This window comes from Triticum dicoccoides, chromosome 6B (genome assembly GCF_002162155.2).
Source record: "Triticum dicoccoides isolate Atlit2015 ecotype Zavitan chromosome 6B, WEW_v2.0, whole genome shotgun sequence".
NCBI classification, from domain to species: domain Eukaryota; kingdom Viridiplantae; phylum Streptophyta; class Magnoliopsida; order Poales; family Poaceae; genus Triticum; species Triticum dicoccoides.
In genome coordinates this window covers 630,535,589-630,551,191 of record NC_041391.1, presented here as the reverse complement: position 1 = coordinate 630,551,191, position 15,603 = coordinate 630,535,589, and positions in this window count along the sequence as shown.

Genomic DNA, 15,603 nt, shown 5'->3' with positions numbered 1-15,603 from the left:
GGTAGGACATCATCATATGCGCAATGTGACCAAGGAGTTGATCACGGGATGATGTGTTACGGAACGAGTAAAGTGACTTGCCGGTAACGAGATTGAACAAGGTATTGGATACCGACGATCGAATCTCGGGCAAGTAAAATACCGCTAGACAAAGGAAATTGTATACGGGATCGATTGAGTCCTTGACATCGTGGTTCATCCGATGAGATCATCGTGGAACATGTGGGAGCCAACATGGGTATCCAGATCCCGCTGTTGGTTATTGACCGGAGAACGTCTCGGTCATGTCTGCATGTCTCCCGAACCCGTAGGGTCTACACACTTAAGGTTCGATGACGCTAGGGTTATAAAGGAAGCTTGTATGTGGTTACCGAATGTTGTTCGGAGTCCTGGATGAGATCCCGGACGTCACGAGGAGTTCCGGAATGGTCCGGAGGTAAAGATTTATATATAGGAAGTCCTGTTTCGGCCATCGGGACAAGTTTCGGGGTCATCGGTATTGTACCGGGACCACCGAAAGGGTCCCGGGGGCCCACCGGGTGGGGCCACCTGCCCCGGGGGGCCACATGGGCTGTAGGGGGTGCGCCTTGGCCTACATGGGCCAAGGGCACCAGCCCCAAGAGGCCCATGCGCAAGGAAACTTGGAGAGGGAAGAGTCCTAAAGGGGGAAGGCACCTCCGAGGTGCCTTGGGGAGGATGGACTCCTCCCCATCCTTAGCCGCACCCCCTTCCTTGGAGGAGGGGGCAAGGCTGCGCCCTCCCCCTCTCCCTTGGCCCTATATATAGTGGGGAAAAGGAGGAGCAATCATACCTAAGGCCTTTGGTTGCCTTCCTCTCCCTCCCGTGACACATCTCCTCTCCCGTAGGTGCTCGGTGAAGCCCTGCAGGATTGCCACGCTCCTCCATCACCACCACGCCGTTGTGCTGCTGCTGGATGGAGTCTTCCTCAACCTCTCCCTCTCTCCTTGCTGGATCAAGGCGTGGGAGACGTCATCGGGCTGTACGTGTGTTGAACGCGGAGGTGCCGTCCGTTCGACACTTGATCATCGGTGATTTGAATCACGACGAGTACGACTCCATCAACCCCGTTCACTTGAACGCTTCCTCTTAGCGATCTACAAGGGTATGTAGATGCAAACTCTACTCCCCTTTCTACTCGTTGCTGGTCTCTCCATAGATAGATCTTGGTGTTACGTAGGAAATTTTTTGAATTTCTGCTACGTTCCCCAACAGTGGCATCATGAGCTAGGTCTATTGCGTAGATTCTTTGCACGAGTAGAACACAAAGTAGTTGTGGGCGTTGATGTTGTTCAATATGCTTACCGTTACTAGTCCAATCTTGTTTCGACGGTATTGTGGGATGAAGCGGCCCGGACCGACCTTACACGTACTCTTACGTGAGACAGGTTCCACCGATTGACATGCACTTGGTGCATAAGGTGGCTAGCGGGTGCCAGTCTCTCCCACTTTAGTCGGAACGGATTCGATGAAAAGGGTCCTTATGAAGGGTAAATAGCAATTGGCATATCACGTTGTGGTCTTGCGTAGGTAAGAAACATTCTTGCTAGAAACCCATAGCAGCCACGTAAAACATGCAAACAACAATTAGAGGACGTCTAACTTGTTTTTGCAGGGTATGCTATGTGATGTGATATGGCCAAGAAGAATGTGATGAATGATATGTGATGTATGAGATTGATCATGTTCTTGTAATAGGATTCACGACTTGCATGTCGATGAGTATGACAACCGGCAGGAGCCATAGGAGTTGTCTTTATTTTTTGTATGACCTGCGTGTCATTGAAGAACGCCATGTAAACTACTTTACTTTATTGCTAAACGCGTTAGTCATAGAAGTAGAAGTAGTCATTGGCGTGACAACTTCATGAAGACACGATGATGGAGATCATGATGATGGAGATCATGGTGTCAAGCCGGTGACAAGATGATCATGGAGCCCCGAAGATGAAGATCAAAAGGAGCAAAATGATATTGGCCATATCATGTCACTATTTGATTGCATGTGATGTTTATCATGTTTATGCATCTTGTTTACTTAGGACGACGGTAGTAAATAAGATGATCCCTTACAAAATTTCAAGAAGTGTTCTCCCCTAACTGTGCACCGTTGCTACAGTTCGTCGCTTCTAAGCACCACGTGATGATCGGGTGTGATGGATTCTTACGTTCACATACAACGGGTGTAAGACAGTTTTACACAGCGAAAACACTTAGGGTTAACTTGACGAGCCTAGCATGTACAGACATGGCCTCGGAACACGGAGACCGAAAGGTCGAGCATGAGTCATATAGTAGATACGATCAACATGAAGATGTTCACCGATGTAAACTAGTCCGTCTCACGTGATGATCGGACACGGCCTAGTTGACTCGGATCATGTGATCACTTAGATGACCAGAGGGATGTCTATCTGAGTGGGAGTTCATAAGATGAACTTAATTATCCTGAACATAGTCAAAAGACCTTTTACAAATTATGTCGTAGCTCACGCTATAGTTCTACTGTTTTAGTTATGTTCCTAGAGAAAATATAGTTGAAAGTTGACAGTAGCGATTATGCGGACACTAGAACGCTTATGTCCTTAATGCACTTCTTAGTGTGCTGAACCCCAAACGTCGCTTGTCGATGTTTTGAACATCGAACATACACGTTTTGATAACTACGTGATAGTTCAGTTAAATGGTTTAAGTAGAGGCACCAAAGACGTTTTCGAAACGTCGCGGAACATATGAGATGTTTCGAGGGCTGAAATTGGGATTTCAGGCTCGTGCCCACGTCAAGAGGTATAAGACCTCCGACGATTTTCTTAACCTGCAAACTAAGGGAGAAAAGCTCAATCGTTGAGCTTGTGCTCAGATTGTCTGAGTGCAACAATCACTTGAATCGAGTGGGAGTCGATCTTCCAAATGAGATAGTGATGTTTCTCCAAAGTCATTGCCACCAAACTGCTAGAGCTTCGTGATGAACTATAACATATCAGGGATAGATATGATGATCCTTGAGGTATTCGCGATGTTTGACACCACGAAAGTAGAAATCAAGAAGGAGCATCAATTGTTGATGGTTGGTGAAACCACTAGTTTCAAGAAAGGCAAGGGCAAGAAGGGATACTTCATGAAACGGCAAATCAGCTGCTGCTCCAATGAAGAAACCCGAGGTTGAAGCCAAACCCGAGACTAAGTGCTTCTGTAATAAGGGGAACAACCACTGGAGCGGAATTACCCTAGATACTTGGTAGATGAGAAGGCTGGCAAGGTCGATAGAAGTATATTGGATATACATTATGTTAATGTGTACTTTACTAGTACTCCTAGTAGCACCAGGGTATTAGATACCGGTTCGGTTGCTAAGTATTAGTAACTCGAAATAAAAGCTACGGAATAAAAGGAGACTGGCTAAAGGTGAGCTGACGATATGTGTTGGAAGTGTTTCCAAGTTTGATGTGATCAAACATCGCACGCTCCCTCTACCACCGAGATTGGTGTTTGCGTTGAGCATAGACATGATTGGATTATGTCTATCGCAATACGGTTATTCATTTAAAGAGAATAATGGTTACTCTATTTATTTGAATAATACCTTCAATGGTCTTGCACCTAAAGGAATGGTTTATTGAATCTCGATCGTAGTGATACACATGTTCATGCCAAAAGATAGTAATGATAGTACCACCTACTTGTGGCACTGCTGTGTAAGTCATATTGGTATAAAACGCATGAAGAAGCTCCATGTTGATGGATCTTTGGACTCACTCGTTTTTGAAAAGTTTGAGACATGCGAACCATGTCTATTGGTATATATGCATGAAGAAACTCCATGCAAATGGACCGTTTGAACTCACTTAATTATGAATCACTTGAGATATGCAAATCATACCACATGGGCAAGATGACTGAAAAGCCTCGTTTTCAGTAAGATGGAACAAGATAGCAACTTGTTGGAAGTAATACATTTTGATGTGTGCAGTCCAATGAGTGCTGAGGCATGCAGTGAATATCGTTATGTTCTTACTTCACAGATGATTCGAGTAGATGTTGAGTATATTTACTTGATGAATCACGAGTCTGAATTATTGAAAGGTTCAAGTAATTTCAGTGTGAAGTTGAAAGATCGTCGTGACAAGAGGATAAAAGATCTATGATATGATCATAGAGATGAATATCTGAATCACGAGTTTGGCACAGAATTAAGACATTGTGGAAATTGTTTCACAACTGATACAGCCTGGAACACCATAGTGTGATGGTGTGTCCAAACGTCATAGTTGCACCCTATTGGATATGGTGCATACCATGATGTCTCTTATCGAAGTACCACTATAGTTCATGGGTTAGGCATTAGAGACAACCACATTCACTTTAAATAGGGCACCACATAATTCCGTTGAGATGACACCGTATGAATTATGGTTTAGAGAAACCTAAGTTGTCGTTTCTTAAAAGTTTGGGGCTGCGACGCTTATATGAAAAAGTTTCGGGTTGATAAGCTCGAACCCAAAGCGGATAAAATGCATCTTCATAGGAAACCCAAAACAGTTGGGTATACCTCCTAATTCAGATCCGAAAGCAATATGGATTGTTTCTTGAATCGGGTCCTTTCTCGAGGAAAGGTTTCTCTCGAAAGAATTGAGTGGGAGGATGGTGGAGACTTGATGAGGTTATTGAACCATCACTTCAACCAGTGTGTAGCACGGCACAGGAAGTTGTTCCCGTGGCACCTACACCAATTGAAGTGGAAGCTTATGATATTGATCATGAAACTTCGGATCAAGTCACTACTGAACCTCGTAGGACGACAAGGACGCGTACTACTTCAGAGTGGTACGGTGATCCTGTCTTAAAAGTCATGTTGCTAGACAACAATGAACCTACGAGCTATGGAGAAGCGATGGTGGGCCCGAATTCCGACAAATGGTTAGAAGCCATGAAATCCGAGATAGTATCCATATATCAGAACAAAGCATGGACTTTGATGGACTTGCCCGATGATCGGCAATCCATTGAGATAAATGGATCTTTTAAGAAGAAGACGGACGTGGATGGTAATGTCACCATCTATGAAGCTCGACTTGTGGCGAAGTGTTTTCCGACAAGTTCAAGGAGTTGACTACGATGAGATTTTCTCACTCGTAGCGATGCTTAAAGTCCGTCGGAATCATGTTAGCATTAGCTGCATTTATGAAATCTGGCAGATGGATGTCAAGACAAGTTTCCTTACTAGTTTTCGTAAGGAAAGGTTGTATGCAATACAATCAAAAAAGTTTTGTCGATCCTAAGGATGCTAAAAGGTATGCTAGCTCCAGCGATCTTTTAAGGACTGGAGTAAGCATCTCGGAGTTGGAATGTACGCTTTGATGAGATGATCAAAAATTTTGGGTTTATACAAAGTTTATGAGAAACTTGTATTTCCAAAGAAGTGAGTGGGAGCACTATAGAATTTCTGATGAGTATATGTTGTTGACATATTGTTGATCAGAAATGATGTAGAATTTCTAGAAAGCATATAGGGTTATTTGAAAGGTGTTTTTCAATAGAAAACCTGGATTAAGCTACTTGAACATTGAGCACCGAGATCTATAAGGATAGATCAAAATGCTTAATAATACTTTCAAATGAGCACATACCTTGACATGATCTTGAAAGTATTCAAGATAGGATCAGTCAAAGAAGAAGTTCTTGCCTGAGTTGTAAGGTACGAAGTTAAGACTTAAAGCTCGACCATGGCAGAATAGAGAGAAAGGACGAAGGTCGTCCCCTATGCTTAAGACGTAGGCTCTTCAGTATGCTATGCTGTGTACCGCACCTGAAGTGTGCCTTGCCATGAGTTAGTCAAGGGGTACAAGAGTGATCCAAGAATGGATCACAGACAGCGGTCAAAGTTATCCTTAGTAACTAGTGGACTAAGGAATTTTCTCGATTATGGAGGTGGTAAAAGAGTTCGTCGTAAAGGTTACGTCGATGCAAGCTTAACACCTATCCGGATAGCTCTGAGTAGAGAGACCGGATACATATAATGGAGCAATAATTTAGAATAGCTCAAAGTAGAACAGTTATTTGGAATAGCTCCAAATAGAGCGTGGTAGCTGCATCTAGGAGATGACATAGAGATTTGTAAAGCACACATGGATCTGAAAGGTTCAGACCCGTTGACTAAAACCTCTCTCACAAGCAACATGATCAAACATAAAACTCATTGAGTGTTAATCACATAGTGATGTGAACTAGACTACTGACTCTAGTAAACTCTTGGGTATTAGTCACATGGTGATGTGACCTGTGAGTGTTAATCACATGGCGATGTGAACTGGATTATTGACTCTAGTGCAAGTGGGAGACTGTTGGAAATATGCCCTAGAGGCAATAATAAAAGTATTATTATTATATTTCCTTGTTCATGATAATTGTCTTTTATTCATGCTATAACTGTATTATCCGGAAATCGTAATACACGTGTGAATACATAGACCACAATATGTCCCTAGTGAGCCTCTAGTTGACTAGCTCGTTGTGATCAACAGATAGTCATGGTTTCCTGGCTATGGACATTGGATGTCGTTGATAACGGGATCACATCATTAGGAGAATGATGTGATGGACAAGACCCAATCCTAAGACTAGCACAAAAGATCGTGTAGTTCATTTGCTAGAGCTTTGCCAATGTCAAGTATCTTTTCCTTAGACCATGAGATTATGCAACTCCCGGATACCGTAGGAATGCTTTGGGTGTACCAAACGTCACAACGTAACTGGGTGGCTATAAAGGTGCATTACAGCTATCTCCGAAAGTGTCTGTTGGGTTGGCGCGGATCGAGACTGGGATTTGTCACTCCGTGTAAACGGAGAGGTATCTCTGGGCCCACTCGGTAGGACATCATCATATGCGCAATGTGACCAAGGAGTTGATCACGGGATGATGTGTTACGGAACGAGTAAAGTGATTTGCCGGTAACGAGATTGAACAAGGTATTGGATACCGACGATCGAATCTCGGGCAAGTAAAATACCGCTCGACAAAGGAAATTGTATACGGGATCGATTGAGTCCTTGACATCGTGGTTCATCCGATGAGATCATCGTGGAACATGTGGGAGCCAACATGGGTATCCAGATCCCGCTGTTGGTTATTGACCGGAGAACGTCTCGGTCATGTCTGCATGTCTCCCGAACCCGTAGGGTCTACACACTTAAGGTTCGATGACGCTAGGGTTATAAAGGAAGCTTGTATGTGGTTACCGAATGTTGTTCGGAGTCCTGGATGAGATCCCGGACGTCACGAGGAGTTCCGGAATGGTCCGGAGGTAAAGATTTATATATAGGAAGTCCTGTTTCGGCCATCGGGACAAGTTTCGGGGTCATCGGTATTGTACCGGGACCACCGGAAGGGTCCCGGGGGCCCACCGGGTGGGGCCACCTGCCCCGGGGGGCCACATGGGCTGTAGGGGGTGCGCCTTGGCCTACATGGGCCAAGGGCACCAGCCCCAAGAGGCCCATGCGCAAGGAAACTTGGAGAGGGAAGAGTCCTAAAGGGGGAAGGCACCTCCGAGGTGCCTTGAGGAGGATGGACTCCTCCCCATCCTTAGCCGCACCCCCTTCCTTGGAGGAGGGGGCAAGGCTGCGCCCTCCCCCTCTCCCTTGGCCCTATATATAGTGGGGAAAAGGAGGAGCAATCATACCTAAGGCCTTTGGTTGCCTCCCTCTCCCTCCCGTGACACATCTCCTCTCCCGTAGGTGCTCGGTGAAGCCCTGCAGGATTGCCACGCTCCTCCATCACCACCACGCCGTTGTGCTGCTGCTGGATGGAGTCTTCCTCAACCTCTCCCTCTCTCCTTGCTGGATCAAGGCGTGGGAGACGTCATCGGGCTGTACGTGTGTTGAACGCGGAGGTGCCGTCCGTTCGACACTTGATCATCGGTGATTTGAATCACGACGAGTACGACTCCATCAACCCCGTTCACTTGAACGCTTCCGCTTAGCGATCTACAAGGGTATGTAGATGCAAACTCTACTCCCCTTTCTACTCGTTGCTGGTCTCTCCATAGATAGATCTTGGTGTTACGTAGGAAAATTTTTGAATTTCTGCTACGTTCCCCAACAGATAGGAGCTGCACATATCTTGTTCTCAGGGCAACACCGGATGAGACTAGCTACGAGTAAAACCAACCCTCAAGTTGCCCCGAGGTGGCCCCGCAGGCAGCTCAGTTCGGACCAACACTTAGACAAGCACTGGCCCGGGGAGGGGGCTAAAATAAAGATGACCCTCGGGTTGGCCGACCCAAGGAAAAGGGTAGGTGGTGGTGAGGCAAATGGTAAAACCAAGGTTGGGCCTTGCTGGAGGAGTTTTATTCAAAGCGAACTGTCGAGGGGGTCTCATAAATCACCCGACCGCGTAAGGAACGCAAAATCCGGGAACATAACACCGGTATGACGGAAACTAGGGCGGCAAGAGTGGAACAAAACACCAGGCAAAAGGGCGAGTCTTTCACCCTTTACCAAGTATATAGATGCATTAATAATATAAGAGGTATTGTGATATCCCAATCAAAATCCTGTCCACCATGGAGCAATCTTCAACTTCACCTGTAACTAACAATGCTATAAGAGGGCTGAGCAAAGCGGTAATATAGCCAAGCAACGGTTTGCATAGAAAAGGTGTCAAGGTTAGAGGCTGACATGGCAAATAGGGAGGCTTGATAAACAGGTAATAGGTAGCGCAGCATAGCGATAGAACGAAGCAACTAGCATAGCAATGATAGTAGTGAGATCCAGGGTAGTGGTCATCTTGCCTGAAATCCCGCAAGGAAGAAGAACGAGTCCATGAAGAAGACGAACGGATGAAGCCGAACCAACCGTAGACGAACGAATCCTCACGATCGCAATGAAACAGGAACTAACAAGAAGAGGCACACAACATGGTAAATACACCACACATAGACAAGACATGATGCACAACAAGCATGATGCATGACAAGACTACATGAAACTACTCATGGCAAGAGATGATGCAAACAAGAACAACACATCAAGGCAAGTTTAAATGAGGCCGGGAACAACATATAACAATTCCGGTAAGTCCTCATATGCATATTTCGAAATTGGTCCAGATCTGAATAAACATTATGTTCAAGTAGTTAAACATCAAGTTAAGATGCACCAAGATGATCTACACGAGAATCTAGTCAAGTTACATATAAAGTTCATTTAGTTCGGAGCTACGGCCTAGAAGATATGAGCAAAACAAGTTAAACATGGCATTGATGCAAAATGCACCCAAACATCAAGCAAACACCTCAAAACAAGGATGCAACATGATAATATAAAACTACATGCAAAATCACACAAGTTTCATATAGAGCACACTCAAAACGGAGCAACGGTTCAACACACACACATGAAACAAGTCATAGCAACAATCTGTCCAAAACAGCAACTAGGCATATTGCAAGCATCAAAACAACATGCTATAGGACCTCAACAAGAGAACAAAAGGCATGAGCATGATGTACAGGTAAAGCATAACAAAACATGAACACTAAGCTATCTCCAGAAATCACTAGAACATGTTCAAACACACATGGTAAGATTGCAAGTAATAACAATTCAGACTTTGCAGAAAATAACATCACGATGCAATATTTAGAGCTATCAAACAATATGTTACAGGAACTTATAATAGCAAAACAAGACATGGCATGATTCTACTCAAAGCATAGATCAAAAGTCCTTTAGTGACCATAAGCGAAAAAGGATCAGAAAATATGATGGCACCCATGTAAACATAGCAAGTTATATTACAGATTCAAACATGGCAGAAACAGAATTATGAAGGCATGTAGATAAGGTTGTGCAACTCTCTACAGAGCAATACATGGCATGGCAAGGCACCCAACAGTAAAAAGACATATTTGTGAAGCTAAGAATGGCAAGAGCAAGGTCATAAGGTGCAAGGATCACTAGGAAAACACATGGAAACAACTGAACTTAATGTTAACAGGCTGACAATAACATTATGAAGCAACTTTGGAGCAAGATATGAACAAGCTACAGCAAGCTATAAATGCTACCAGGGGCATGGATGGATAGAGGATGACATGTAGATCAAAACATGTTTATAGAACATCTCCAGATTATGCATAGAATGATTAGTAGCAACATGTTTATATAGCATCACGAAGTAACAGATTTAGCCTAGCAAAACAGCAACATCATGTACCCTACTTAACAAGCTCAATTCACTCACCACAAGTCATTGCATGACAAGATAAGCATAGCATCGTCAAGAAGGCATGTTTATGTAACAATCCAAGGCAAGAACAAGTTCATAGCATGCAAGGATCAACTATAGCAACCTTGGTAAAATTGAATAACATGTAAACAATATGCCAGGAAACATTTTGAAGCAAAAATAGAGCACGAAAATGACATGCTAGACTACTCCATAATTACAAACAGGGGCATGAATGGATATAGAACAACCATATGTTCAAAACATCATTACTGAAGTATCTCAAAATATGCATGGATCTCTCTGTAGCATCAAGTTTATATGGCATCAAAATAACAGCAGAACAGGGACTAAAATCAGTAACATCACGAAGCCTAGTTTGCATGCTTGTGCTAGTCACCACATTGATCACAAAAATACATGGTAAGCACCTCTGTAAAGAAGACATGGCATAGTTCAAAACACATGTAGACATCAACCTCATAGGATGCACACATCAATCATAGCAAAAATAACAAAAGAGCTCGTTCTGTTAACAGACAGCAGATAACATCATGAATCACTCTTACAATGATGATTCAGGCATCAAGATGACCTCAAATGAATATGATGCAATGGAATGAAATGATGTACTCGTCGAGGCGAACAACTTGACATATTACACGCATGAAACGGAGCTACGGATGCAGAGATATGATGCGTCGAACATGGCATGATTATTACAAAAATCTGGGACTTGGCAAATTTCGGGGGTCAACCTTCGTTTCCTCAGATCCAGATCGGGGTTCGCCGGAGTTCGCCAGAGAAGGACGGATCCTGCGGCCAGAGTCGAGGGAGAGGTCGGGGAAGAGGCGGAGGAGGCGGATCCGGGGCCGGGGGGCGCGGGGCGGCGAGCTCGGCCGGCGAGGAGGCCGGGGCGGCGGCCGGCGAGCGCGGGCGGCGGAGGTCGGCTCCGGCCGGTGAGCAACGGCGGCGGCCGAAGGAGGAGGCATGGGGCGGCGCTGCTCCGGGCCGGGGAGGAGGCGGCGAGCGGCGGAGGAAGGCGACTGCGGGGGCGGGGTCCCGGGCGACGGCGCGGGGAGGCGCCGGCGAGGCCGCGGCGACGCGCCGGCGAGCGGGGCGCGGTGGCACTCGGGCAGCGCGAGCGCGCAAGGCGGCGGAGGTCGGGCCCGATCCGGCCCGGGGCGGGCTCCCCGTGGGCCAGACGGGCCGGCGGTGGAGGGGCGGCGGCGATGCCACGCGTCGGGCTGCGATTGGCTGGGGAGCGGCGGCGGACATGTCCGGCTCGGGACGGACATGTCCGGCGCGGCGCGGAGGGGAAAACTAGGGTTTCGGGGGGATTTGATCCGCGAAAAATGGAGGGGAGGACATATATATAGTTTCTGGGAGCTAGGAGAGTCCAAATGAGGCACGGTTTTCGCCCACACGATCGTGATCGAACGACCGAGAGCATGGAGGGGAGTTAGATGGGTTTTGGGCCAGTTTGGAAGGGGTGTTGGGCTGCAAAGAGAAGGAGGCTTTTGCGGTTACCCGGTTAACCGTTGGAGTACCAAACGACCTCCAAATGGCACGAAACTTGACAGGCGGTCTACCGGTGCTATACCGAGGCCGCTTGGCAAGACTCGGTCCATTCCGAGAAGGTTTAATACCCGATCACGAAGAGAGGCAAGAAGGGGACGCCGGATGACATAGGAGCGCCGGATTGCAAAACGTACACGGGGAAAATGCTCGGATGCATGAGACGAACACGTATGCAAAATGAGATGCACATGATGACATGATAAAATGCAACACGCAAGCAAAAGACATGGCAAGGACGGCGAATAACTGAAAGACACCTGGCGCATCGAATCCGGGGCGTTACAACACTCCTCCACTAACAAGAGATCTCGTCCCGAGATCTTAGGACCGAGACGGAAGGGAAAAGGGATGAGGTGAAGCAAGAACTCAAGAGAAGAAGCAAAGAATCGAGAGCATTCGAGAAGAAGAGAGGAACGACAAGAATGCCGAGAATCAAAAGCTGACGGAATCAGATAGACTATGAAACAAGTACGGTTAGAACGAGATAAGAAACGAATAAGACTGAAAGGATTTAGGCAGCACTCTGGTTAAAACATGGGGGAATAGAACACGAGCTTCATAAAATGGAATGACACTTGATGAAGACATGACACAAAACCTTCGGAAAGGATTGAAAGAATGGAATGAAAAGAACTTAGAAGGAATGGTTGAACGGAGTTGTTGAGAAAAATCAACAACGAAAAGAATAAGCTTGTCGTGGACTTATGGATAACATCTCAGAAATTATGAGGTGATAAACAGCCGCAAACGGAAATGATTGGATCGCTTAGAAGAATGAAGAAATGCAAAACTTCACTTCAAAAGAAAATGAAGAATTACTTGCGCTTCGGGATGCAAGAAGAAAAGATACTTGAACTCCACCGACAAGAATCTTGATGAACATTTGAGGAATGAATTAAATCATGAAGAACCACCATGAAGAACTCCGATAACAAAAGATGATGAGATAGAATGAAGGAGGAAAGAATAAGATGAGCCTTGCGATGATTTAAATGGAGGTTCCGACGAAATGGCTAAGGAAAATTGAACTCCGGGGAGAGAAAATATGAAAACACATGAAACTAGAATTTATTCATCATGAACAAACTCCGAAGGAAAAGATTACTCACTTGAATGAAATAAGAATAAGATTTATTGTATGCTTATCCTTCATCAAATTAAACTGATGACCAACAATGGATTTGGCATACTACTTGTTCTTCTTGAAAAAGGATAGAGAAGGGATAGTACAAAACTTGAGAAGGTCTTCATGAACCACCGGTAGGATTGAAAGAACAAATGGATTAAAATGATAACCCAGGAAAAGATTCTGAAGGAACCACCATTAGAATTTGGAAATTACTGATGAAAGAGAATGAATCACCGGGAAGAATTAGAAGGCAAATATGCTTGAGGGGATTTAGAGAGATGAGAACGAAGAGAACTCGAGCTGATTAATGAACATTTGAATTAAGCGCCAGGATAACTGGAGAATGTAAACTGGAATGATGGCCTCCGGTGAAAATAAACAGAAATCAACTTCTGACACACTCCGGATAGATAAGAAAAGAATATCTGACAATTGGAATAATTCGAGAGGATAAAAGAAGCTAGAACCACGAATCTTCGAGAGAACGGGCAAGATTTAGAGAAAAACTCTTCTTCAATCTTGAAATGACGACGGGAAACACCACCAAAATTATTGATATACTCCGGGAGAATGAAAAAGAGGAAGGGTTGAACCAACAATGAAAAGAGTTTGAACGCGATTTTGGAAAAGCATCTGACTGATGGGATCCATTCTTACGTCACACTTGAAAAGAATTGAGAATAACTCAGGGGGAATTCGAAGAGTCGGGTAAGATCCTGGGAAAAGACCTGTGGGTTAGGGCCGATTGAAGAGATAACACCGTTGAAAAGGATTCTTGAAAAGATAGATGATGCACCGGAACAATTGAAATATTTGAATGAGGTGACAACCTCGAATTAATTGGAACACAGGCGAATCTCCTGAGATGACTTGAACACTCCGGAAGGATAAACTGGCGAGAGGCGAACGAGTAGGGAAAACACTTGATCCGAGGGAAAGAATATAATCACTACCGAAAATGGAATTGAATCCACCGAAGAAGAAAAGAGGTGAAGAATGACGAACAAGACGAGAATTCACCGGTTGAAATGATTTACGAAGGACGGAAGAGGTTCCGCACGAATGAAATTGATTGTCGAGAGAGACTCAGACTCCGGGAAGAAAAGGGTGGGAGGGCGAGAAAACAAAGGCAACTTGGAAGGGGAAATCGACGAATATCTTGAAGAGAAAACACCGGTTGAAATTATTGAGGAAAGAAAGCAAAGACTTCACACGAGTAGGATGGATACTCGATTACGAACTCCGGCTTTGAGAGGAAGAAGGGGTGGGCGGGTGGGAAAGAAAACAACTGAGGATTAAACTCAGAGATGAAGAGGCTCGAGTCGACTTGACGAGAAATGCACCGGATGCAAAGAACTGAGGAACAACGATCGGAAACACAACTGCGTGATCCTAAAGAAAATTTGAAGGGGAAGAGAAGTAATTCAAAACACCTACATCAAGATTCCTTACCAGATCGACGAAGGGGCTGAGGAGTAAAAAGAATTCCTACTCTCCGACATAACTAGACTCCGAAAATAGTTTTCTTCTAGACTCAACAACGGCCAAACTACACGATCAATCAAGGGGGCTCCTAGGGTCGGTCGAGGCTCTGATACCAACTTGTCACGCCCAATATGCGACCCTATCCAAAAGGAACTCGAAGGTCCCACCAAGGATAGACCCGCATATTGAAATGCTTTTGCAAGGTGGATATCATTACATCAACATTACATAATACAATGGGGATACATACAAGAGGCAAACAATTCCCCACGAATACAACAACACAATACATCCGAGCATCATCCGGCTACGGATGAAACACAAACAGAAACTCAAACGACATCCACCCTGCTAGCCCAGGCTGTCGACCTGGAACCTATCCCCTGATCGAAGAAGCAGAAGAAGAACTCAACTCAAGCAAGCATCGCTCTCGCGTCATGATCATCGCAAAACCCGTACCTGCAACTGTTGTTGTAGTAATCTTGGAGCCACGAGGACTCAGCAATCCCCTTACCATGGGTATCAAGACTAGCAAAGCTAAAAGGGTAAGGAAGGGGTAAAGTGGTGAGGTTGCAGCAGCGACTAAGCATATATGGTGGCTAACATACGCAAATAAGAGCGAGGAGAGAGCAAGCAGAACGGTCGTGAGCTAACAATGATCAAGAAGTGATCCTGAACTCCTACTTACGTCAAACTTAACCCAGAAACCGTGTCCACTTCCTGGACTCCGCCGAAAAGAGACCATCACGGCTACACACGCGGTTGATGCGTTTTAATTCGGATCTGGTGTCAAGTTATCTACAACCGGACATTAACAAATTCCCATCTGCCTATAACCGCAGGCACGGCTTTCGAAAGATTATACCCTCCAGGGGTGTCCCAACTTAGCCCATGACAAGCTCTCGCGATCAACAAAGGAATAGACCTTCTCCCAGGAAGACCCGATCAGACTCGGAATCCCGGTTTACAAGACATTTCGACAATGGTAAAACAAGACCAGCAAAGCCGCCCGATGCGCCGAAAAATCCCGATAGGAGCTGCACATATCTCGTTCTCCGGGCAACACTGGATGAGACTAGCTACGAGTAAAACCAACCCTCAAGTTGCCCCGGGGTGGCCCCGCAGGCAGCTCAATTCGGACCAACACTTAGACAAGCACTGGCCC